This window comes from Pteropus medius, unplaced genomic scaffold (assembly GCF_902729225.1).
Source record: "Pteropus medius unplaced genomic scaffold, Ma_sr-lr_union100, whole genome shotgun sequence".
Classification (NCBI taxonomy): domain Eukaryota; kingdom Metazoa; phylum Chordata; class Mammalia; order Chiroptera; family Pteropodidae; genus Pteropus; species Pteropus medius.
The window spans coordinates 60445029-60468740 of NW_024344378.1; the positions used below are offsets into that span (position 1 = coordinate 60445029).

Here is a 23712-nt window from a genome sequence, read left to right on the forward strand (position 1 = left end):
TTCCTTCCTGGAAGGGAAAGGTGTTTCTTAATTAGACTCTGATTTTGTTACTTGAGAGAAACTCTCACATCCTTTTTTCTCCATGGCCCCAGGGACCATCCTCTGGGAAGTTCTTTTTCCATTATCTTATTTGACCACATCCCACATCCAAAATTGATGTTGGGAGCATGCTCTACTTGGGTACTGTGAAGTTCGCCTATTTGTAGAAGGTTGGACTCCCAGAGGTGGTTTTTAGGTCTTGAACAGTAAAGCCTTTTAAGTCTGTGCTTGTGGTTTTTCTGCTATTACATTTCCCCCAAAATAGCAGATTCCTTATCCATTTGCTTCCAGTCAATGCAGAATGACAGTAGCAAAACTTATTAAGACATAGTTCTCAAATCTACTTTATTTTTCTGTTTTATTGCTTCCCAGTTTCTGTTTTGTGTCAGTGGAAGCTGTAAGGTCACACTATAATCTGATGTTCTCTGAGTTTATTTCTCTATTGTAATACCTTGCTAGAAACAGCCAGTAGTAACCAACATATACTATAAAGTTTCATTTTCTAGTTTTTTTCCCCATGGAACTTTAAGCTCATCAGGTGTGTGGTTTGCCTTTTGAGTTAGAGCTATCAGTAGATTTTCTAAATATTTTCCACTATATAAAGTGGATAATCATCTTTTCATTCTTCAACATGAAGTTCCTCATTGATCACAAAGTGATAACTAAGCAAATGCAACTTGTTTAGGATTTTGTTATGGAAGCACCCCATTTCTGGCAGCAGTTTCTGGTTGGGGAGGTGGCCAAGAGAGCCATTGTTTTATCTGTAGACTTTTTTTTCTATTTCGTTAGTAGTTTACTGCTACTCATAACCTGAGGCCTGAGCTCTTTGCGTCCTATAGGCAAATTAGCTTGTTTTGTATCTTTATCCATCATTTCAAACAACATATTGAAATCTTTTTTGTCCGCTTGGGTACCCTCTCTTGTTTGTGGCCTTGTGCTTATTATCCTTTTTCTCTTTTTTAAATTAAAATTTCCATTTTCAGATAACTGTAGATTCATATACATTTGTAAGAAATGATGCAAAGGGATGCATCATTTAACCATTTAACCTTTGTCCAGTTTACCCCAAAGTTAACATCTTGCAAAATTATGGTACAATTTCAAGACCAGGACACTGTTATGGGACAATATCAACACCAGGACATTGTTACAGTCAAGATGCATACTATTTCTGTCACCACAAGGGTCTCTCATGTTGCCCTTTTTGGCTCTACCCACTTCTCCCCCCACCCACTGTCTTAACCCCTGGCAACCATTAATCTGTTCTTTTCTATAATTTTGTGTTTTTTTTCCAAGGACATTACATAAATGGAATCATACGTTATGTGACCTTTTTGGATTGGCGTTTTTTACTCATCATAATTCTCTGGAGATTTGTCCTGGTGGTGTCCAAATAGTTCCTTTTTATTCCTTTTTTATTGCCGAAGTATTCTGTGATATGGATGTGCCATAATTTATTTGATCATTCACCTACTGAAAGAGAATAGAGTTATTGAAACATTTGCATGCAGGTGTTTGTGTGACTACATGACTTCATTTTTCTTGGGGATAAATGTTCTGGAGTGCAATCGATGGGTTGTATGATATTCACACATTTAGTTTTCTAAGAAATTGCCAGAGTGTTTTCCAGAGTGGATATATCATTTTACATTCCTCCCAGTTATATAAAGATGATCCAGTTTCTCATTATCATTGCCCTCATTTTGGTTTTGGCATCATTTTTTATTTTAGTCATTCTAGTGCTATGTAGTGATATCTCAATTCGATTTAAAATTACATTTGCCTAATTGTTAATGAGGTTGAGCATTTTCTCATGCTATTTGCCACCTGTATATCCTCTCAGTGAAAGTCTCATTTCTTTTCTCCATTTTCTAATTGGATTTTTTTTTTTATTGTTGAGTTTTGAGAGTTCTTTGTATACTCTAGATACTAGTCCTTTGTCAGATATGTGATTTCAAATATTTTCTCCTAGTCTGTAGGTTGTCCTTTCAACCTTTGCAGAGCAAAAATTTTTATATTTATGAAGTCTAATTTATAAACTTTTCCCCTTGGGTATTATACCTTTGGTGTGAAGTTTAAGAACTCTTTGCCTAGCTCTAAATCCTAAAGATTGTCTCCTGTGCTTTTTTTCCTCCCTAAAAGCTTTATAAGTTTAGGTTATACATTTAAGTCAATGAATTAATGAGTTAATTTTTATGTAAGGTGTGAGACTTAGGTCAAAGTTTTTATTTTATTTTATTTTTCCTATTGTTCTGGCACCATTTGTTGAAAAGCTGTCTTTCCTCCATCGAATTGCTTTATCAAAAACCATTTGGGTATATCTGTATGAGTTTTCTTATGGGTTCTCTATTCTGTTCTGTTGATTTATATGTCCTTCCACCAATACCAAACTGTTTTGATTATAATATTATAGTAAGTCTTGAAATCAGTAGACTGATTCCTCCCATTCTATTCTTTTTCAAAAATGTTTTGGCTGTTGTAGGTCTTTTGTGTTTTTTATATGCATTTAAAAATAATCTTGTCTGTGTCTACAAACAATCTTTAAGATTTTGATAGCGATCTTGTTAAATTTGTATATTAATTAGGGAAGAATACACATCTTTATTTAGTCTTCCAATCCATAAAAACACAGTATGCACCTTAATTAATTATATTCTCTGATTTCTTTCACCAGCATTTTATACTTTTCAGAGTAAAACATCTTTGTTAGATTTATACCTACATAATTTTTTTTTCATGTTTGTAAATGGTGCTTTATTTTTAATTTCTATGTCCTTGTTTTTATTACTAGTACGTAGAAGTACACCTAATTTTATGTTTATCTTGTATGCTGCAGTTCTGCTGAATTCAGCTCACCTATTCTGGGAGTATTTTGGTAGATTCTTTGGGATTTCTATATGGACAGTCATGTCAGCTCAGTAGGTACAGTTTTTTTCTTTCTTTCCAATTTGAATGCCTTTTGTTTGTTTGTTTGTTTCTCTCTCTCTCTTTCTTTCTTTCTCTCTTTCTCTCTTTCTCTCTTTCTCTCCCTTCTTTCTTTCTTTCTTTCTTTTCACCTTATTGCTCTGGCTAGAACTTATGGTACTATGTTAAATAAGAGTTTCCTTTTCCCCAGTCTTAGGCAGGAAGCAGTTGGTCTCTCATCATTAAGTAATGTTAGGTGTAGGGTTTTTTTGGTGGGTGCCCTTTATCAAATTAAGGGAGTCCTTTTTTTCCTCCTATTTTTCCTAGAGTTGTTATGAATGGGTGTTGAATTTTGTCAAATGCTTTTTCTACATCCATAATCATGTGATTTTATTCATTAGCCTCTTAACATTGTAGATTACATTGATTGATTTTTGAAAATTGAACAAACCTTACATCCTTGGAATAAACCTCACTTGGTCATGGTTTATAATTTTTTTATATTTCCTGAATTCCAATACTTTATTAAGGATTTTTTCTTTTGTATTTAGAGAACTTTTTGTAGCTATTGCATTCCTTTAGGGTATATCTCCTGGTAATGTAGTCTCTTCATTTTCTTTGACCTCAGAATGTCTTGATTTTCCCTTCCTGTTTGAAGGATATTTTTGTTTGATATAGGATTCTGAGCTAATGATTCTTTTATTTCAGTCCTTGAAAGATGTTGTGTCCCTTCCTTTTGGCTTCCATGGTTTCTGATGAAATATTCTTTGTCATTTAAATGTTTTTTTCCTTATAGATAAGGTGATGTTTCTGTGTCACTGCTTTGAGGATATTTTCTTTGTTTTTGGTGTTCAGAGGTTTGACAGTCACATGTCTTGGTGAGTATTTCTTTGAGTTTATCATGTTTGGAGTTTGCTCAGAATGTGTGTGTGTGTGTGTGTGTATTTTTTGCCAAATTTGGGGATTTTCAGCCATTATTTCAAGAACCTTTTCAGCCCAGCTTTCTCTGGTGATATGTATGTTAGATCTTTAGTTGTAGTCCCACAGGTCCCAGAGGCTCTCTGTGTTCATTTATCAGTCTTTTTTCTCTGTCATTCAGATTGGGTAGTTTCTATTGTTCTGTATTCTGGTTCACTGAGTCTTTTCTCTGTCCCCACCATTCTGATGTTGTGCCCATCTATTGTTTTTGTGTTTTGGTAGTTATATTTTTTCAGTTCTGAAATTTTCTTTTGTTTCTTCTGTACATCTTATATTTCTTCACTCAGACTTTTTATTTTTTCACTGAGACACACAGCTGTGGAGATGAAAGTCCCAGCTGCCTTCCCTGATACTGTCCTGACGGGAATGTTGAGATACATCATTACATCTTGGTGAGAGTAGGGTCTAATGTACTCTTCATCTTTGCTGGCATGACGGGTGGTAGCCACAGTTTTTTCTGTGGTGTTTGGCTGAAATAGGGTGTCTAAAAGATTTATTGTCTTTCTAGGCTGACCCTTTACTACTCCTTGGTTAGAAAAAGGAGACTTTTCTTGGGGCTTTTTGTTTATGCACCCCTTGGTGTTTCTGAGTTACCAATTCTTCAACTATAAGTTTGTATTATGTAAAACAAAAAAGGAAGCCCAAGGAACTCAACGCTGAATTGTTCCTTGAATCTTGAGGTCCTTAGCTGGTCTGCCTTCTTCTTTCTGCTTTTCAAAGTCTCATATTTGTTTTATATATAATTTCTAGAATTTTTAGTTGTACTTAGTGAGATAGATAGGGAAAAGTATAGTTACTCTGTCTTCCCACAAATTTAAGTTGCTTCTTTTTAAAAAATACTTTTACTGGCATTTTAATAATCTTGGTGGAAAAGGAACTAAACTTAAGTGTTCAAGTCACATCTTTATTACTTTATTATTCTTAATTGTTTTATTACATTTATGTGAATTAAGCAGATGAAATATTTTATTTGCTTATTGATTATTTTTACATGACACACAGTCTTATGTGGAAGAGCCTTTGGGAAATGATCGAGAACATGAAACTCTGCTTGGCTAAGGTTTCTCAAAAAGCTCCATGGCATAATTGAATTCTTTTAAGTTAAAATGACCTTTTATTTTATGCCAAGAGGCTACATACTATAAACTTTTAAGTTTATTTTGATTTGTTAAAAAATAATTTAAATATATTCGCAAGAAGGATAACTTTCAGATTCTATCAAAGCATTAAAAATTTAAAGAATTACTAGGAGTCTTAAGTTTGTTAATTCAGATATGACTATGTTAGGAATGTTCTAATATTTAACCTGGTGGCATAGTGGTTAAGGATATGGGCTTTAGAGCTTCAGTGCTTACTGTAGGACCTTGGGCCTGGGTTTCTTCATCCATATGGTGGGGATGATAACGATTACACTGTTTCATAGGGTGGTTGTGATCATGTGAGTTTTTTTAATTTGTTAAAACCGAAAACATTTTTTTTCTATTTTATCATAAAACTTAAAAAATTGTCAATTCTACTAACAGCATCTTACACAATTTAGTATAAGATTTAAGAATTAGATTTAAGAATTAGGAAACCTGAATTTCATTCCCAATTTTACTGAGTAGCTGCTTGACCTCTGGCTTTATCTCTCTCTGCCTGGCTTTACTTATTTATAAAAGTGGGGTTGGTTTGAATTGGTTGATCTCTAAGATTCCTTCTAATTCTTCTTTTCTGTTTTTTGTCTCCCACTGAATCGTAATCGAGCTAGCTATAACACACCTTACAACCTGGAGAGGAAAAAAGCTTGGAGTGGGGAGGGTAAAGTAATCTTACAGAAGCATTAAGAACTGATACATCAATAATAATTAGGTTTGTTTTCCATGATTCTCATCTACAGCAAATCTAACACCAGTAGATGGAAGGGAGACACTCTTGACTCAGCATAATAGACACATTTCTAACACTCCTGTTCAACATTGAAATGGGCCACCTTAAGTGCTGTATGCTTCCTAAGGTACAAAAGTCAAGGTCAAACTGGCAAATGATGCTTTAGAGTCAGGTCCAATTTATTTAAGTTTCAGCTAGGGATGGTGCTGGATGACTTATCTACCTTTCTGGCCTCCCATGGATGGAAATCATGGCATGATAAAGTTGTTAAAATAATCGAGAAAGACCATATTGCAGTGTGGTAGAGTGGTCACTGACTTTAACTGAATTATAATAATGACGATTCATATAGTAAACTCTTATCTGCAATTTTTTTGGTTGAAGTGCAGACTGAGTGTAATTCTGAGTTTTGAAAATGTTGCTTTTCTTAAGTTGTTTAGTTTTTGATTATTTATCTAGGAAAAGCTGCACTATTTTCTTCATTTGAGTGATCTTTGAATGCCACTTTTCTTTTAAGCAAAGCTGGAAACTCTAGTTTGGCTTCTTAGGTCCTGTAGAGATATGCAGCTAAATTTGTCATCAACTATGTGAGTGCATTGCCAGCTTCTCTGGAGATGTTTACCAGTCTGGGCAATTTTGATAGTATTATCTTCTTGCAGTTTCTGCTGTGAAGCAGTCTTTGAAGTATATGATAGGTGGAGGAGCAAGCCTTTGGGAAAAATATATTATTATTACTTTTATTAAATTATAATGCTCTTCTTACCAATTCCTGCGGTAGAATATTGGTCAACAAATTAGCATCTAGTTCAGGATGTTTTGTGTGTGTGTATGTATATACCTTTCCTAATCTACCTCAGGTCTCTTTACTCACTGGGCATCCTGTTCTTGCTGAGTTGGGATTAGACTATACTATACTAGTAGATAAATAAATTTATTGCAGGCTTCTCAACCTTAGCACTATTGACATTTAGGGCTGGATAATTCTTTGTTGTGGGCCTGTCCTGTGCATTGCAGGATGTTTAGCAGTATCCCTGGCCTCTTCCTGCTAGGTAGCACTCCCACAGTTATGGCAACCAACAATAGCTCTAAGACATTGCCAGAAGTTACCTGGACTGTAAAATCAGCCCAGTTGAGAACCACTGACTTATGGATGCCTCTCAGCCAGGCCTCTGCCATAGTTATGGTCATCCCACTCTTCTGGTTTCTCCATGTTGCCAGTCTTGCTCACAGCCTTCTGCCCCTGACTATGCTCTGCTCAGCTAATTAGGTGGAAAGTTGCCAAGTGGAGGGTGGAATCAGCGGGGAATAGGGCAGAGCTAGAGTCAGGTGTGGCCCTGGGTAGTGGCTGAGCACTGCAACACACAGTTGGGTGTGTTTTTTCCTGTTACCTAATGATTAGACTTAAAAACAAATGTTCTTTGACATGAAAGTGAGCTGACAGTGACACTGGTATTCCTAGCACACAACAGGTATGTGGCATTTTCATGTTGTCTGAAGCCTGCCTGGGAGTCTGAGGTTTTGAAAGAAAGCTCCAGGGATGTTTTCCCCTTAATGTTTTTATTTGAAAGAAGCAAGGGAGGGAGAAACTGCTTCTTGATGAACTTCATGTTCAATTTGAGGTTACTTCAGTAACTAGATAGAGTCAGTTTTTTTACATGTATGAAATGAGGGGGGAGAATTTATAAATATGAAGCAGCAAATATTTGACGAGTGCAGCAGGGGATGGTGCCATGCCCTCAAGAAACAGTGCTAAAGGAGTGAGGCAGGTAACTAGGCAGGTAACTGCATATGATACATCATATCATGAAAGGAGTGGTAACTCTGTCTTAGGTCATGGGGCGGGTGGTGGAGGATGGGCAAAGAGAGATCTCAGATAAACTCAAGACTTGAAACAGGTGTTCACGGTCCTTATTTATATTCATTTTTCAAACAATCAATATTTGTTGTTAATACTTTTATTCTGGGTTTTATGAATTGCTTTTTACCTAGTCAAGGTCATCCTGAATGCCCGTTTTTAAAAAATTTTTCATGTATTGCATAACATTTCCCATTTTAATAACTTTTAGTGACTGCATATTACCTTTTATGGTTATATTCTAGTTTATTTAATCATTTCTCTATTAACATATAGCTTATTTTAAAGAATTTTGCTATTGTAAATATCCTTTGATGGATATTTTTGGGCATACATTTTAATCCACAGTTCAGATGATTTAGGATAGTGTCATGAACTTGAATCACTGTATGAGGAGGTGCGGCTATTTTTAAGGCTCTTGATTCATGTTACTGAACTGCTTTACCGAAAGGTTCTAATTAACACTCCCACCAGCATGGTGTTGAGTGACCCCTTTAGAGCATCATTGCCAATATTGAGTGCTATTAAAAAAGAAAAGAACTGATTTAACAGGTGGAAAACATCTCATTTTATCCTTTTTTGCCTGTTTAAATTATTAATGAAGTTGATTTTTGTTTTTCTTTTTCCTTTAAAAGTTCATTATCATTTTTAGTAAATTGACTGTGAATATCTTTTTCCCAATAATCTTTTGGAGTGTTACTTTTTTCCACCTCTGATTCCTTTGTACAGTTTCTTGTCAAAAACACTTTTCCAGTTTTTCAGTTTTGTCTTTTGCTTTATGTGTAACTTTCGATATTATTTCAAACTTACAGAAAAAAACTAAAAGTACAAAGAATTACTACATATCCTTTACTAGAATCACCAGTTGTTTATATTTTACCCCATTAGCTTTATCACACTCTCTCTGTGCATATATATAAATGCATTTTTTTTCTGATTCATTCGAGTCTAAGTTGTAAGCCTTAAGAACCAGGGCCTTCTATTTTATAACCATAGTAAAAATTAATAATTGATAAGTATTGTTATCTGATTCACAGTTTATATTCAAATTTTAATAATTGTCTCTGTAATGTCCTTTTCCCTGCCCAGTATCTGGTCTAGAATCACACTGAATTTTTTTTCGATCTTCATGCATTGCTTTTATTGCCTTTGCCAAGAATTATGTGACCATATGCCGAAATTAACACAACCACTTGGAATGGTTGGAAATTACAAACTCTTGGCCTTACAGCATGGCCACATGCTGTCTCTGTTTAGATGATGTGAAAATACCAAGTTAGTATAGTCAATAAAATGAGCTGTGATGTAAATGATAGTTAATAAGTCGGGCTACCTGATGAACAAAACACTGAGATGGCTGAGTTGCTGACCTTGGTGGAAAATGTAGTGGTAAATAACAGGTAAGGGGAGCTCATGTTTCTTCTTTTCTTTTAATTAAAAATATTGGGGTGACATTAGTTAATAAAATCAAATAGATTTTAAGTGTACAATTCAATAATATGTCATTTGGCTCATGTTTCTTTAGTCTCCTTTAATGTGAAATAGTTCCTCAACCTGTCTTTGTCATTCTTGACATTGATATTTTTGGAGTACAGACCAGTTATTTTCTAGAATGCCCTTCAATTTTTGCTTGTCACAAGTTTATTTATGGTTAGACTCAGGTTATACATTTTAGTCAGGGATAACACAAAGTGATTTTTATTTTTCTTAATGCAACATATTAGGAGCCACCCAATGATAGTTGATTCTAATATTGGTGATAACATTTGACATTTAGTTAAATTGCTATCTGCCAGATTTCTCCACTGCCAAGATACAATTTTCCCTTTGAAATTAAAAAGTACGTATTGACAGCAAGTAAATATCCTTTTCTTCATCAAACTTTACCCGCTAGTTTTAGCATCCAATGATGATTTTACTCTCCATACTTCTGAATTTATTAATTGGCATTCTTCTATAAAGAGTCTTCCTTCTTTCTCCCACCTCCCACCCATTCATCCATTTATACACCTATTCATTCATTCATTCATTCATTCATTCCATTCATAGATATAGTCTTCTTTAGTGGCCTATAATTCATTACTTTAATAAGTAGGCTATAATTCATTACTCTAATTATTTTGATACTCAGACCTTCCCACATTTGTTCCATGAGCTTTTTCAAGCTGGCTCTCATGTCTTTTTTATATTTCTCCACAATTCTTTGAGCACTTATTTGCTTTCCAGTGTAACAAAATGCTTCACCTTCATTGTGTGTGCCTCAGCCCTTGATTCAACTTTTCTCCAAGGACCCTTGTTTCTGTTTAGTGGAGAACAAGATTTGGGTGCATGATGCCTTATTGCAACTAGTGCATCCTTACTTCTAGGCTCTCTTAGTGGATGGAGCTAGGATATGTTTGTGTGTATGTATATATACATGCATATGTATATCAGTATTTTTACTTATACATTTATGTATATGTGCATGTATGTGAGTGTTCATGTATGTATATATTAAAAACTGTGATTTCATATTGATACTACCAATGTTAATCCAACAGCATACGGTTACATTTTAGTGTCTCCTTATGTTGAATTTTGTAAAATGCTTTTACATCTTGATTACACTCATGGTGCAAAGATATTATCCTGTGTTTATTTTTAGGAATTTTATAGTTTTGGCTTTTAGGTTTAGATCTATGATCCATCTCAAATTATTTTTTTTTATGGTATAAGGGTTGAAGTTCATCTTTTTTTCCTCTATGGATACCCAGTTGTTCCAGCACCATTTGTTAAAAAGGCTTTCCATATACATTGAATTGCTTTGATTTCTCTTTTGAGAATCAATTGTCTACATAACTGTGAGTCTGCCCCTGGATTCTCTATTCTGATCTATTTGTCTGTGCTTAGGCCAGGACCATACCTTGGTGATTACTGTAGCTTTCTAAGTCTGAAGTCAGATAGTGTAAGTCCTTTATTCTTTTTCAAGATTGTTTTGGCTGTTTTAAATCCTTTGCATTTCTGTATAAATTTTAGAATCAAATGGCTAATTTCTATAAAAACACCTGGTAAGAATTCGGAGTTCTTATTAGGGCTGAATCAACATCTTTATAGTACTGAATCTTCCAAATCAATATATATTATTTCCTTCGCAAAACAATATATATGTCTCCATTTATTTAGATATTCAATTTCTCTTAGCAGTGTTTTGTAGTTTTCAGTATATGGAGCATGCATGTCTTTTGTTAAAATTATTCATAATCGCTCTTTTTTGATATTTAAGATAAATTTTAAAAATTTTATTTTCTTTTTGTTGCAATGTATAGGAATATGTTTGAATTTTGTACATTGACCTTGCATCCTGCAGTCTTGCTAATAAATTAATCTTGCTAAACTGACTTAGATGTCTTAGGCATTTCTTTTTAGCAATGGTGTAGCCTGTGAAAAGAAACAGTTTTACATTTTCCTTTTTAATTTTCATGCCTATAGCCCACTAAAGGGAAAAGTCACCATTTCATAAGCTTATTAGCTATTTAGGTATCTTCTTTGATGAAATATATGTTGAAATCTTTTGCCTCTTTTTAAATGGAGTTATTCGTCTTATTGAGTCATAGGAGTTCTTTATATATTCTAGATACAAGACTTTTTTTTTTTATCAAATACGATTTGTCAAAATTTTTTTCCCAGTCATCAGTTATTTTAATGATATCTTTTAAAGCACAAAAGTCTTCAAATTTGATCAAGGCTCATTCATCAGTATTTTATTTTTAAGTGACATGCACAAGGGTGATCATTGAAGCCAAAGTTATGGATTAGATAACCCAAGAAAACGGAACACAGAATGAGAAGCGGAGAGGGTAAAATGGAGCTCTGAAGAATTCTAACATTTAATATGCTCAAGGAGATACCTGCAAAAATGAAGAAGTAAGAGGAACACTAGGATGTTACGTCATTTAAGTCAAAAGAAGAGAATATTTGAAGACTTGGAAGACAGAAAATGTGTAAATTCAAATAACATGAGGGCTGGAAAATGTCCTTTAGGCTTAACAACATGAAGAGCATTGTTGACCTTACTATACTGAAGCCATATTGGAGTGAGTCGAAATGTGTGTGGAAAGTGAGGAAATGTTGAGGGTGAGTGTAGAAGAGCTTTGTCTTGCTCTAGAGAAGCAGGATAGATGGAACAGTCCCAGGAGATGAATGAATCAAGTGCCTTTTTCTCCCTTTAAAAAAAAAAAATTTAATGGAACAAAGGAAATTTCTTATTTACCACCTAGTGACCCAGGTATGATGCCACTTTTGGAAAATATGTGGAATAGGTATTGATCCATTTAAAATCATGAGTTTCCTGCCTATTAGTTTCTGTATACTTCCTCTCCATTTGTTTCTTCAAGATATATTCACAATTAAAAAAATAAAAGTAATAAATGCACATAGCTTTTGAAAATTAAATATTTTATTTTTTATTAAGATATAATTGGTGTACAATATTATATTAGTTACAAGTATACAACATATTGACTTGATATTTATACACATTATGATATGATCACCACAATAAATCTAGTAACCATCTGTCACCATAGTTATGATTTTATTCACTATTTTCTTTATGTTGTACATTATATTCCATCACTTATTTTATAACTGAAGTTTGTACCTCTTATTCCCCTTCACCTTTTCATCCATCCCCCCACCTAGCTCCCCAGAAGTATTTTAGATTTAAGAAATTTTCAGATTTTAGAAGGGTAACCTACACATAGTATATATTATTGAATTACCCTCATTGGAGTAACACCGTTGATCAACACATTAATATTTATGCATAGACATATAGTATTTACAGAGTTGCATAAGTAGAGACTATAAATAGCTTCCTATCAGTTCAGGGCTGGGTTTGGCCCCCAAAGTGTTCATGTAAGATCAGACTATTGTTAAATATAAGTAAAGAAAAGCTAGTTTTCCCCACCCCTGAATTTTAAAACTATGAATAGGAGATTGTGGTACCCAAGGTCTTATAATGAAAAACACTAGTCCTTGGCTCTACTCCTCCACAACCTTGTCCTGCTCCACTGAGACAGCTGCTTATATCTCACAGTTGTTTCTTCTGATAGTTGCTTCAATGCTTTCAAATGATATGCTTAAACTATTTCTTGACTTATAAATATTATACATTATTTACTTCCTTTTATACCTCAACTCTCTTCTCCCTGTCTCCTTGATTTGGTTATATCACAGTGGTGTTTACACCATTATCAGTATTGAAATATTGTTTATTTTAGAGCCAAATGATTACATTTTCCTTCTATTATTTGTTGTAATTTAACATTATGAATTCACTTGTATAATTTATATCATACTTATCTTTATATTGTCTAAGTGCCCGTGGTGTTATCTCACTCCATCTTCCCTATTGAGACTTCTTTTATTCTGGAGATCTTTCCGTGAAAGTGTTCCATGTATCTTCCATTCTCTACTGATACTTTCTAGGTTTGCTAGGCATCTGCAGTTCTGGGACTTTGCTTTGTGCTCTCTCCTAAGTTATAATGACTTTCCTGCATTCTGTGTTTTTCTGTTCCTGCGTTTAGCTCTTTAATTTGCTAGAGCACAAAATTTTTAGGAATTCTCTTTAAAATGGAGATGGGAAATTTATTTTCTGACTTTACTCATGCCCCATGATACCATTATTCTTCCTTTACATTTGTTTGATAGTTTTTCTGAGTATGCAATTTCCTGTTTAGAAGAATTTCGAAGGCATGTGTCTGTCATCTGGATCCATTGGTGCTGTTGAGAGGTCTAATTCCATTTTGATTTATATGTTCCTTTGCAATCTAATACCTCTTTCTTCCCCCCACTGAAAAAATTTATTATTCAAATTTTTTTTTGTTCTTGGTGTTCTAGGATTTTATCATAATTCCCTCAAAGTCCATCCATCTTGTCACAAATGGTAGGATACCTTTTTTTTAATGACTGGATTTTTCCATTGCGTGTGTGTGTGTGTGCGCGCGCGCACACGCGTGTGTGCACCACATTTTCTTTCTTCATTGATGGACACATAGGTTGCTTACATATCTTGGCTATTATAAATAATGCTGCAATGAACATGGGAGTACAGATATCTTCTTGAGTTAGTGTTTTTCTTTTCTTCAGTTAAATACCTAGAAATGGAATTGCTGGATCGTATGGTAGTTCTATTTTTAATTTTTTGAGGAACCTCCATACTGTTTTCCATTGTGACTGCACCACTTTACATTCCCATCAACAGTAATGAGAGTCCCTTTTTCTCTACATCCTTGCCAACACTTTGTTATTTTTTGTCTTTTTGATAATAGTCATTCTGGCAAGTGTGCGATGATACCTCATTTTGATTTTGATTTGCATTGCCCTGATGATTAGTGATATTGAACATCTTTTAGTGTACCTGTCGGCTATCTGTATGTCTTCTTTGGAAAAATGTCTATTCAGATCCTTTGCCCATTTTTAAAAAGGATTTTTTTTTGCTATTGATTTGTTGTCTGAGTGTTTTTTTCCCCAGTTTTATTGAAGTATAATAGACAATTAGTTGCTTATATTTACATTGTACAATTCAGTGAGTTTTTTTTTTTGCAATTATAGTTGGCTTACGATAATATATTCATTTCAGTTGTATAGCATAGTGATGAGAAATCTCTATAACTCACAAAGTGATCGCTCCACTGAATCAGGTACCCTCTCCCCGCTTACATATTCTCACAGCATTGTTGACTATTTCCTTTATGTTACACTTTATATCTCCGTGACTATTTTATATTTATCCATTTGTACTTTTACCCTTTTCACTGTCCCTCCCAAGGCCCTCTTCCATCTAGTGGCCCTCAAAATATTCTCTGTATTTATGAGTTTGTTTCCATTTTTGTTGTTGTCGTTGTTTATTTTGTTCTTTAGATTCTACATGTACATAAAATATATGATATTTGTCTTTATCTGACTTACTTCAATGCAATACCCTCTAGGTCTGTCAAGGCAGTACCTTTTTGCATCCTCTTCCTTTTAGTCTGTGTGTGCTTTTAATATGAAATGAGTCTCTTATAGGCAGCATATGGAGGGGTCTTGTTTTCTTATCGGTTCAGCCACTCTATCTTTTGGTTGTAGCACTTAATTCTTTTCCATTTGAGGTACTTGTTGATAGGAATGTAGTTATTCTTTATTCATGATTTTGATACATTTTTTTCCTTCTTAAAGAAGTCCCTCCAACAATTCATGTAACACTGGCTTGGTGTTGATAAATTCCTTTAGCTTATTTTTGTCTGGGAAGCTCTTTATCTGTCCTTTGACTCTAAATGATAGCTTTGCTAGGTAAAGTATTCTTGGTTGTAGATCTTGGATTTTCAACACATTGAATATTTTGTGCCAAGCCTTTCTATCTTGGAAAGTTTCTTTTGAGGAATCAGCTTCCAGTCTCGTGGGTGCTCCCTTGTAGGTAAATAACTGCCTTTCTCTTGCTAATTTTAAGATTCTCTCTTTGTATTTAACTTTTGGCATTTGAATTATGACGTGTCTTGGTGTGGGCCTCTTTGGATTCATTTTTTAGGGCTCTCTGAGCTTCCTGGGGTGGTATGTTCTTTTCTTTCACCAGGTTAAGGAAGTTTTCCATCATTATTTCTTCAAATATATATTCAATTTCTTATTCTCCCTCTTCAGAGACCCCTATGACATGGATATTGTTACCCTTAATTTTGTCCCATAGGCTCCTTAAATTATTATTATAGTCTTGGTTACATTTTTCTTGCCTTTCTGGTTGAGTGTCCTTGGCTCCCTATCTTCTATCTCAGTGTTTCAGTTCTCTTCTTCCTCCACTGTTGATTCCCTCTACTATACTCTTCATCTCAGATAGTATATTATTCATTTCTGACTGGTTCCCTTTTATAATTTCCATTTCCATTTTTATGTTTTGATCTCTTTGTTGCAGTTCTCACTGCATTTATCTATACTTTCCTTAATTTCATCAAGCATCTTTATAACCAGGGTTTTGAACTCTGCATCTGTTAGATTGCTTGACTCCATTATTCCTGGATCACTGGTCTTTTCTCTCATATGGTTTCTATTTCTTTCTCTTCCCATTTTGGCTGTCTTTCTGTGTCTGTTTCTATGTACTAATCAAAGGTCCTAAGTCTCACGGTCTTATTAGCGTGAATTTGTGTAGTAGGTGTCCAGTGGCACAATCCTGAGAAGAGTTCAGTTGCAGGCCAAGTTTAGCTCCATCCTGTGCCCCTCCAGAGCCACCTGTTATGATTCAGCAAGCAATCCACAGATGCTGTGCTTAAAGTTACCTCAAGAAGCCATGCCAGAAACCGAGGTCAGCTGCCACCAGTGTGAGTCTTGGTGCTGCTTAGGAAGTGGCACAGGACTCACTGAGGACACACTGAATGTGGCTTGGGTGGAGTTGTGAGTTGGGGGAGGCGGAGTTTCAGGGGATCCTCTGGGTGGAGCGACCTCTGTTTTTCAGTTTGATGACATCTCAGCTATAGGGGTGCTGCCTCCACCCACTGGGAGAGGGAAGGGCTCAACAGAGGAGCAGTAGATATAGCTAGCACTTCTGCTCAGTGGAAAGCCTCACCTCTGGTCCTCACTCCAACTCAGTGTCCCCTCTAAGTCCCTGGTGACTCCTGACCAACTGACCTAGTGCTGATGCTCTGAATGGTCAGGTCTATCACCATGAAAATCCGGTTGTGGACACAGCCCCTTTTAGTGGCATCTGAAGCTGCTAGCTGCCACTGCCACAGCCTCTGTCTCACTCAGCTGCTGTGGCCTGGCCAGCCTCGTGTCTTCATTCCCTCCTACCTCTAACCGCTGCAGGATAATTTCTTATTTCTCTCCCTATTTTTAATGCTTGTGTTCATGTAGACCCCCAGGCGACTCTGTATGCTCTTTGATCCTTGTCTTTGTAACAATGGTAGAAACATATCTATGGCAGGAACCACTATCTTTCATAGAACACAGAAAAGAATAACAAACACAGGCTATTAGTAAATATTAGTAAATGCTTTTTATCTTTTAATCATGGTTATAAAAGAAACCTATTGCTCCAAAATACTGAAAGCCTTCTTCCACCAGAAAGATGGATTATTTCTGCTTAACAACAGATTTTCTTGTGTGAAGGAAGCCCACATGTCCAGGATCTGACCATGAGGTCAGACACTTTCACCGTTTAAACAATATTTATTGTAAAAGTTATTCAATTTCCTGCCACCAGTCACATAAACTTACCCACTGTCCCCAACCCTTTCATGAATTATGTAAATTATATCATGCAATTCAAAGAAGGAGACAACCCAAGCTCTGTGAATGTACCTGGGCTCTTTGCCCTTCTCCTCACCCTCTATCGGCCATCTTCCTAGCCCACATTTTCAACCTCTCCTTCCTAAAGGCTCCTTTGCATCAACAAAGTAATGGAATCAGTTTTCTAAGGTAAATGCTTAGTAGTTTATTTCACAAATACATAAATTTAAAGCAGTTTACATTACTAGATGCTATTAAAAATTACAAAATTCCACATTAATACAGAATTTTAAGGTACTTTGTGTTTCCCATCTTTAAAAAAAGAAAAATGCTTTCAATCTTCCTAGTCCCTTTCTGTCTATGACCAAACTTTCTGAGTTGTCTTCAGTTGTCTCCACTTTCTCATCTTCCATAACTCAGTTTTCTCCCCATTTCACAGAAACTATTCTTGGCCTTTCTTATTTACTGATTGAACTTAGAAGAGTTCCAAATGAAAGAAACCAAAATGGTAACATACAAAAAAGAAAACTGGAGAAAATAAAGTTAATTTCTAAAGTGCTTTTAATTCTTTTAAATAAGTCAATAAATAACTTAGAGTTACAGACGATGTGGCATCTATAAAGACAAAATATGATAATATAAAAGAAAAAACTAAAATTGGTCTTAAAAATTAAAAATTATAAGCAAAATTAAAAATTCAACAGAGGGTTAGAAAATTTAGTCACAGAACTTGCAGAGAAAGTCGTACAAAAATACACAACAGAAAATAGAGAAGATGGAAGGATTTGTGGATACAAGAATATCTGCAGATTGGTTCAGGAATTCTAACATCTGACCCAAAAGGAGTTCCAGAAAGAAGGAGCAGAGAACACAGAGGGAAGGACATAATCTGAGAAATAATACAAGAAATTTCCAAGAACTGAAAGATGGAAATCCCCACAACAAAAGGCCCAATAAAGCACCTAGCACAATGAATTAAAAAATACTTGAGAACTGGGCAAAATGATGTAGAAGATAAAAGCTTTGCTCATCCCCTTTTGCGACCATATCAAACTTGAGATGGAAACATGGAGCAAACAGCAGTGTAAGGAACAGATAGCCTTCTAAGTTCTGGGCAGATGGTCTATTATATAATCTACCATATGATCCAGCAGTCCCTCTAATGGGTATTTACCCCAAAGACTTTAAAACCCATATCCAAAAAGATATTTGCACACTGATGTTCATAGCAGCAGCATTCACAGTGGCCAGGACATGGAAACAACCAAAGTGTCCTGTGATAGATGATTGGCTAAAGAAGCTGTGGTACATATGTACAATGGAGTATTAGCTGTAAGAAGAGATGAAATACTGACATTTGCGACAACCTGGATGGACCTCGAGATAGTTATGTTAAGTGAAATAAGCCAGACTGAAAAAGTTGAAAATTACATGTGGAATATAACCTAAAAACAACAAAAGAACAGGACAAACAGAGACTCAGGGATATGGGCAATGGACTAGTTGTTACCAGGTGGTAGGTGTTGGGAGAGGAGGGAAAAGGTATACAGGGGAAAGGGGGTCAAATATAGGGAGGTTGAGGGAGGGTGAAGTGGGTAAAGAGGATCAAATATTTGGTAGCTGAAGGAAACTGGACTCTGGGTGGTAATCCCACAATAGAATATATAGATGTCAAATTATAGTGTACACTAGAAAATTATATAATTGTATTAACTGACGTCACCCCAATAAACTTAAAAAAAAAATAAAACATCATGAAGAAAGCCAAACTATTCCCATTATGCACAACTGCTATTTTTTGAGAGGGAGCACTGTGCAAAAGTATTAGAGGAGATGCTGAAAAAAAAAGAAGCATAAAACAAACACTACTGTGGCTGTAAACATCTGTATCCTGCAAATGCATCCCCCTACTTTATTTCTGTAGGGATATTAGGCTTGAATTCTGTGAGGCCTTAAGAAATGTACTTCTCACAGAAAATGAGTCCTTTTATGGTTTATTCATTGATAACAAAATTCTATTACCAACCTATGTGGAATAACTTGAGATTTTAATTTTAGCTCTTTAAAAATACACATTTAAACTATAAAGTAATATTACTGAATGTTTAGAAAATAGAGAAATGAAAATCATTTATATTGCCACATTATTAAATGGCATTTTTATGAATTCCCTTCTAGGATTTTTGCTTCTGTACTTGTAGTTATAATATGTGTATAATTTTACCACTTGCTTTTTATCACACCCATGTTTCTCTTGCTTCTAGTGTCCACATAATACTCCTTTGTCCTAGCACCACAGTTTACTTAGCTATTCTCTTTCTGTTTTTTTTTTTTTTTTTTGGTTTTTTTTTTGTTTGTTTTGTTTTGTTTTTTTGGTAAATGATGTTATATTGAAAATCATGGGACTTTTAGATTTTTACATATTTTTTCAGGCCAAGCTTCCCAAAAGTATGCTCTTCTACAGTTTCTGAGTCCTATTACTCAAGTTTCCCTCATGGGCATTCTGAGTGTATGATACTACAATAAGAAGATTATGAGAACATAGCCCTGGTACATATTTGTCAATCGCAGGTTTCACTATATTTTTGTAGAATTTTGTAAAGGAAAAAAAAATGTTTTTTGAATGATTGCCTTTCCTTGATTATGAAAATGTTAAGTGAAGATCCATACTATGTCCTCATTTGTGAAGTGGCTTTTTCTAAGCCCTGGCCATTTACTTATTGGGATTTTAATGTTTTTTTTTTTTAATAGCTATTTATCTTAACTTCTTATATAAAAAAGATATTAACTTTCTGTCCTATATACTGCAAATATTTTCTAGTCTATTTTCTTTGCCTGTTCATTTATTGTTGCTTTTAATTATAGAATCATATCTACAACCCTTTTCCTTTTGTGATTTTTTTCCCCCTGTTAATTCTAGGCTTTAAAAAAAGTCAGTTTCTCTTTAGTTTCTTAATGTATTCACTTGCAATTACATCTTATTATGTTATTTTTTTTTTACATTTAACTTTTATATCCATCAGAATTTATTCTGATTAATGAAGTATGAGTCTTAATTGATAGTTTTTCCCCTTCCAAATCGTTAACCAGTTATCCCAACATCATTTATTTAGTAACTTGTCTCTTTCCTATAATTTTGTGTTGCTTCTTCTATTGGCTATTGTCCTCTTTTGTATAATTCAGTTTCTGGACCGTCTTTTCTGCCTTATAGCTATACCTCGCTGTTTAATAATAATTATTGCTTTGTAATGTTTTAATATTTCATAGGACTCATCTCTCTGTTGCTTCTTCTCCAACATTTTTATTTCATCATTTCATTCTTATGCATACTTTTAGAATCAATTTGTCAAGTAAAAAAATCTTGATTAGACTTTGATTGGAAGTACATTGAATATATGCTTTAATTTGGGGAGAACACATCTTATAGTATTCAAATATACTCTAAAATCGCTGAATGTTTTTCATTGAAAGTTCTTAAATAGCTTTTATATCATTTAAATCTTATGCTTTTTGTTTTGTTGATATACAGGAATATTAGTGACAAAATGGATTTATTCGGGAATAGCAAAGAATTGCAATTCTGGACAAGCAAGCTATAGGAAAACCTCAGGCAAGTCCAGCAAGAAAAGGGGTGGGTTGTTACTTTATAGAGAAAAAGGAGGAAATTGGGAGGAGTTGTTTTGAACGAAAGCCCATTGGAGGAAAGTGAGGGTGCAGCGTTTTCCATTGGCTGGACTTGGTCCCAGTTGAGGTCTGTAAGTAATGGTTCCTGTTGGGGTCTGTAACTGACGTGGAGTGGTAGTGCATGAGGCCTCCCCTTTATGGTCTCCCATCTTTGTTTTAAATGAGGTATCCTTTATTCTGTTTCACAGTTTATATACTTTTTTCTTACACTAGAATACATTACTGATTTTATACAAATGTTTATGTTTTTAACTGATTCCAATAGTTCTTTGAAAATTCCTTTGGAGTTTAGCTCTTCCATTGTACTATAAATTCTTTTTATTTTTAGTTTTATCACAGTAGAAGAAAATGACATGCTTATTTTCCCTTTTAGTTTAATTTAAATGCCTCTAAGTTATGCCATGAGTGTAATTAAATTTTGATTGAGAGGGTTTTGTTTAGTTTTGTTTTGTTTTTTTAAGTTAGGGATTCTCTATCGCTGTTTTCTAAAAAGTTTTAAAATTCTGTATTAACAGTGGGTTTTATTGTTTGTTTATAGCATCTAATGACATAAGTGACTGATTCTTCAAGTGTTCCTTGGAAAACTGAATCTATTCTTGGGTGTTCAGGTGTCATGGCATTCTGGTGAATCTCAGTGCACACTCTTTACATATTTGGGGTTTCCTACAGGCATGTCAAGCTCAGTGTGCCCATGGCAAGCCCTATTTTATCCCCTGCTCCTCTCTGTATCCCAATCTTCTGAATGCACAGCCAGAAACCAGGGCACTGTTTAGACCCCTGACTAGAAAATGTCAGTCTTCCTTTTCAAAGGATCTGTCTTGTTCTTTAATATTCACTGCTTTAAGTATGGCCTTCATCATTCAGTGCTGTATATTACTCATTCAGTGAGCAGGAGTCTCCTCACTCCTGCTTTTTTTCTTTTCTTGTCTGCTAGCTACTGTGCACAGGCTTCTCATTTTCTATATGAGACATGCTTCTGATAGAGACAGGCTTGACTTAAAGTTATTTATTATGAGTGCCAGTTAGGATGTTAAGATTTTACAACTCAACAATGGGGAGGAGCAGGGCACTGCTGGAGCCTGGCACCCTATGAGCAAGGGAGGCATGCAGACCTGAGGTGACTGTCCCTTAGGAAGGCTGCGACTGGCATCTTTGTCTTCTCCTGACTGCTTCTTTGTTGTCCCCAGTATTGTTGGAATGGGCAGAATTCTTCATTTATCTTGCCCATCTGGGAAGCATAGAACAGCTTGATTGTTAAGCCATGCTGGTCATCTTAGGGATCAAGCCTTCCTACTTCTTCCCTTATAAGGATAGTATTGTCAGCCTTGCCTCCCCTCATAGCCATGTTGCTAGAGGTCTTAAATAAATGTCAGAAAAGATTTGAGGTCCCAGTTGTACAAATATGGTGTCAGACCAAGATGTAGGAAGACAGAAAATACTGGAGAGACAAGACAGACAAACTGACTATATGGCTATGAGGGGAATCACTGAAGATGCCTGAAAAGACAAATAGGAAAGTATGCTAATGTTAAAACTCTTCCATTTGAACTGAATAGAGATTATTTCTGTTTTACAGATGAAGAAACACAGTCATTGAAACTTATCAGTTTGCCAAACATCACCGTATTTAACAGAGTCAATACTTAGGTTTCTGGTTGCTGATTTTGCGCTCTTAGCTTTCTCAAAACTGGAAGAGTGATACGATAACAATGGACATCTCCATTTCATTCAGGTAAATTACCTAGGGATAGCACAAAGGAAAAACAAAATTTTATCTATCTTAATCCATATTATTTCCATATTCTTTTTATAAACAGCTTTATTGAGATATAATCCACATCCATTACAATCCACGCATTGAAAGTGCACAGTTATATGGCTTTTAGTATACATAAAACTTATGCAACCATCACCATAATAAAATTTAGAACATTTTCATTACTGTAAAAAGAAATCCTTTTAGCCATCCCTACCTAACCCTTGGCTACCACTAACCTACTTTTTGTCTCTAGATTTAGATTTGCCTACTCTGGACATTTCATACAAGTGTTATCACACAGTATTTGGTCCTTTCACTTAATATAATGTTTTCAAGGTTTATCCATGTTGTAGCTTGTATTCATATATCAGTCCTTTTTATTGCTGAATAATATTCCATTGTATAATTAATATATATTATTTATTCATTCATCACTTTATAGACATTTGAGTTATTTTTGTTTTTGGCTATTAATATAGCCAAAAACAAATGTGTGCATGTGGGCATATACTTTCATTTCTTCAGGTGAGTGTGTATACCTAGAAGTGTAATTACTGGGTCATATGGTAACTCTATATTTAATATTTTGAGGAAAAGGTAGACTTCTCCATAGCATCTGCATACATTCTCACCACCAGTGGTTTATGAGGATTTCAGTTTCTCCACAGTCTTGCCATCATGTACCATTTTTAATTATAGTCATACTTGAAAAGACCATTCTTTCCCCCATTGAATGGTCTTGGCACCTTGTTGAAAATCAGTTAACCACAGATAGTTTATTTCTTGATCCTAAATTCTGTTCCATTGATCTATGTATCTATCCTTATTCCAGTACTGCACTGTCTTGATAATTATTACTTTGTAGTAAGTTTTGAAATTGGAAAGTGTGAGTTCTCCAACTTTGTTCTTTTTTAAGATTGTTTTGGCTATTTTGGGTCCCTTGAATTTCCATATGAATTTTAGGATTAGCTTCTCCGATTTCTACAAAGAAGCCAGCTGGATTTTTTTTATAGGGATTGTTTTATCTGTAGATCAGTTTGGGGAGAATCACCATCTTAATTGTAAGTCTTCTGATCCATGAAAATGGAATATCCATTTCCATAATGTTAACAACCAACTTTGTCAGTTCAGTTCTTCTTGATATAGATCTTTGTATTAGATGTGTATTGTGATTTGCAGGTTAGCATTAGTGGAATTGAAGTTCTCATGCCTGGATTGTCAGGCATAGTGCAGAGGTTTAACTATTCCTCTTAATTAAGATGAATTGAATTGATAAAAGACAGATATTTGGAAAGTATGCAAAGAAAATTGTATGAGTAACACTTGCTTTATGCTTTTCATATGAACCTCCACATAAAAGGTATTTTTAGTTTGGTTTTTAAAATTA

General features: G+C 34.8%; 1 protein-coding gene across 10 annotated transcripts in view; it reads left to right on the forward strand.

Moving 5' to 3' along the window:
* MARCHF8 (membrane associated ring-CH-type finger 8) overlaps positions 1-23712 on the forward strand; it is a 121495-nt gene that overhangs the window by 10419 nt on the left and 87364 nt on the right. The window contains exons 1-2 of one of the 10 annotated variants that reach the window (XM_039872407.1): positions 16398-16407; positions 21677-21683. The exons of 7 other annotated variants lie outside the window; for them this stretch is intronic. The gene's annotated coding sequence lies outside the window, so the exon portion shown is untranslated. Of the gene's footprint in view, positions 1-16397; positions 16408-20411; positions 20493-21676; positions 21684-22142; positions 22299-23712 lie in introns of those variants that run through there. 2 more of the 10 variants (XM_039872409.1, XM_039872404.1) reach the window with 2 other exon arrangements.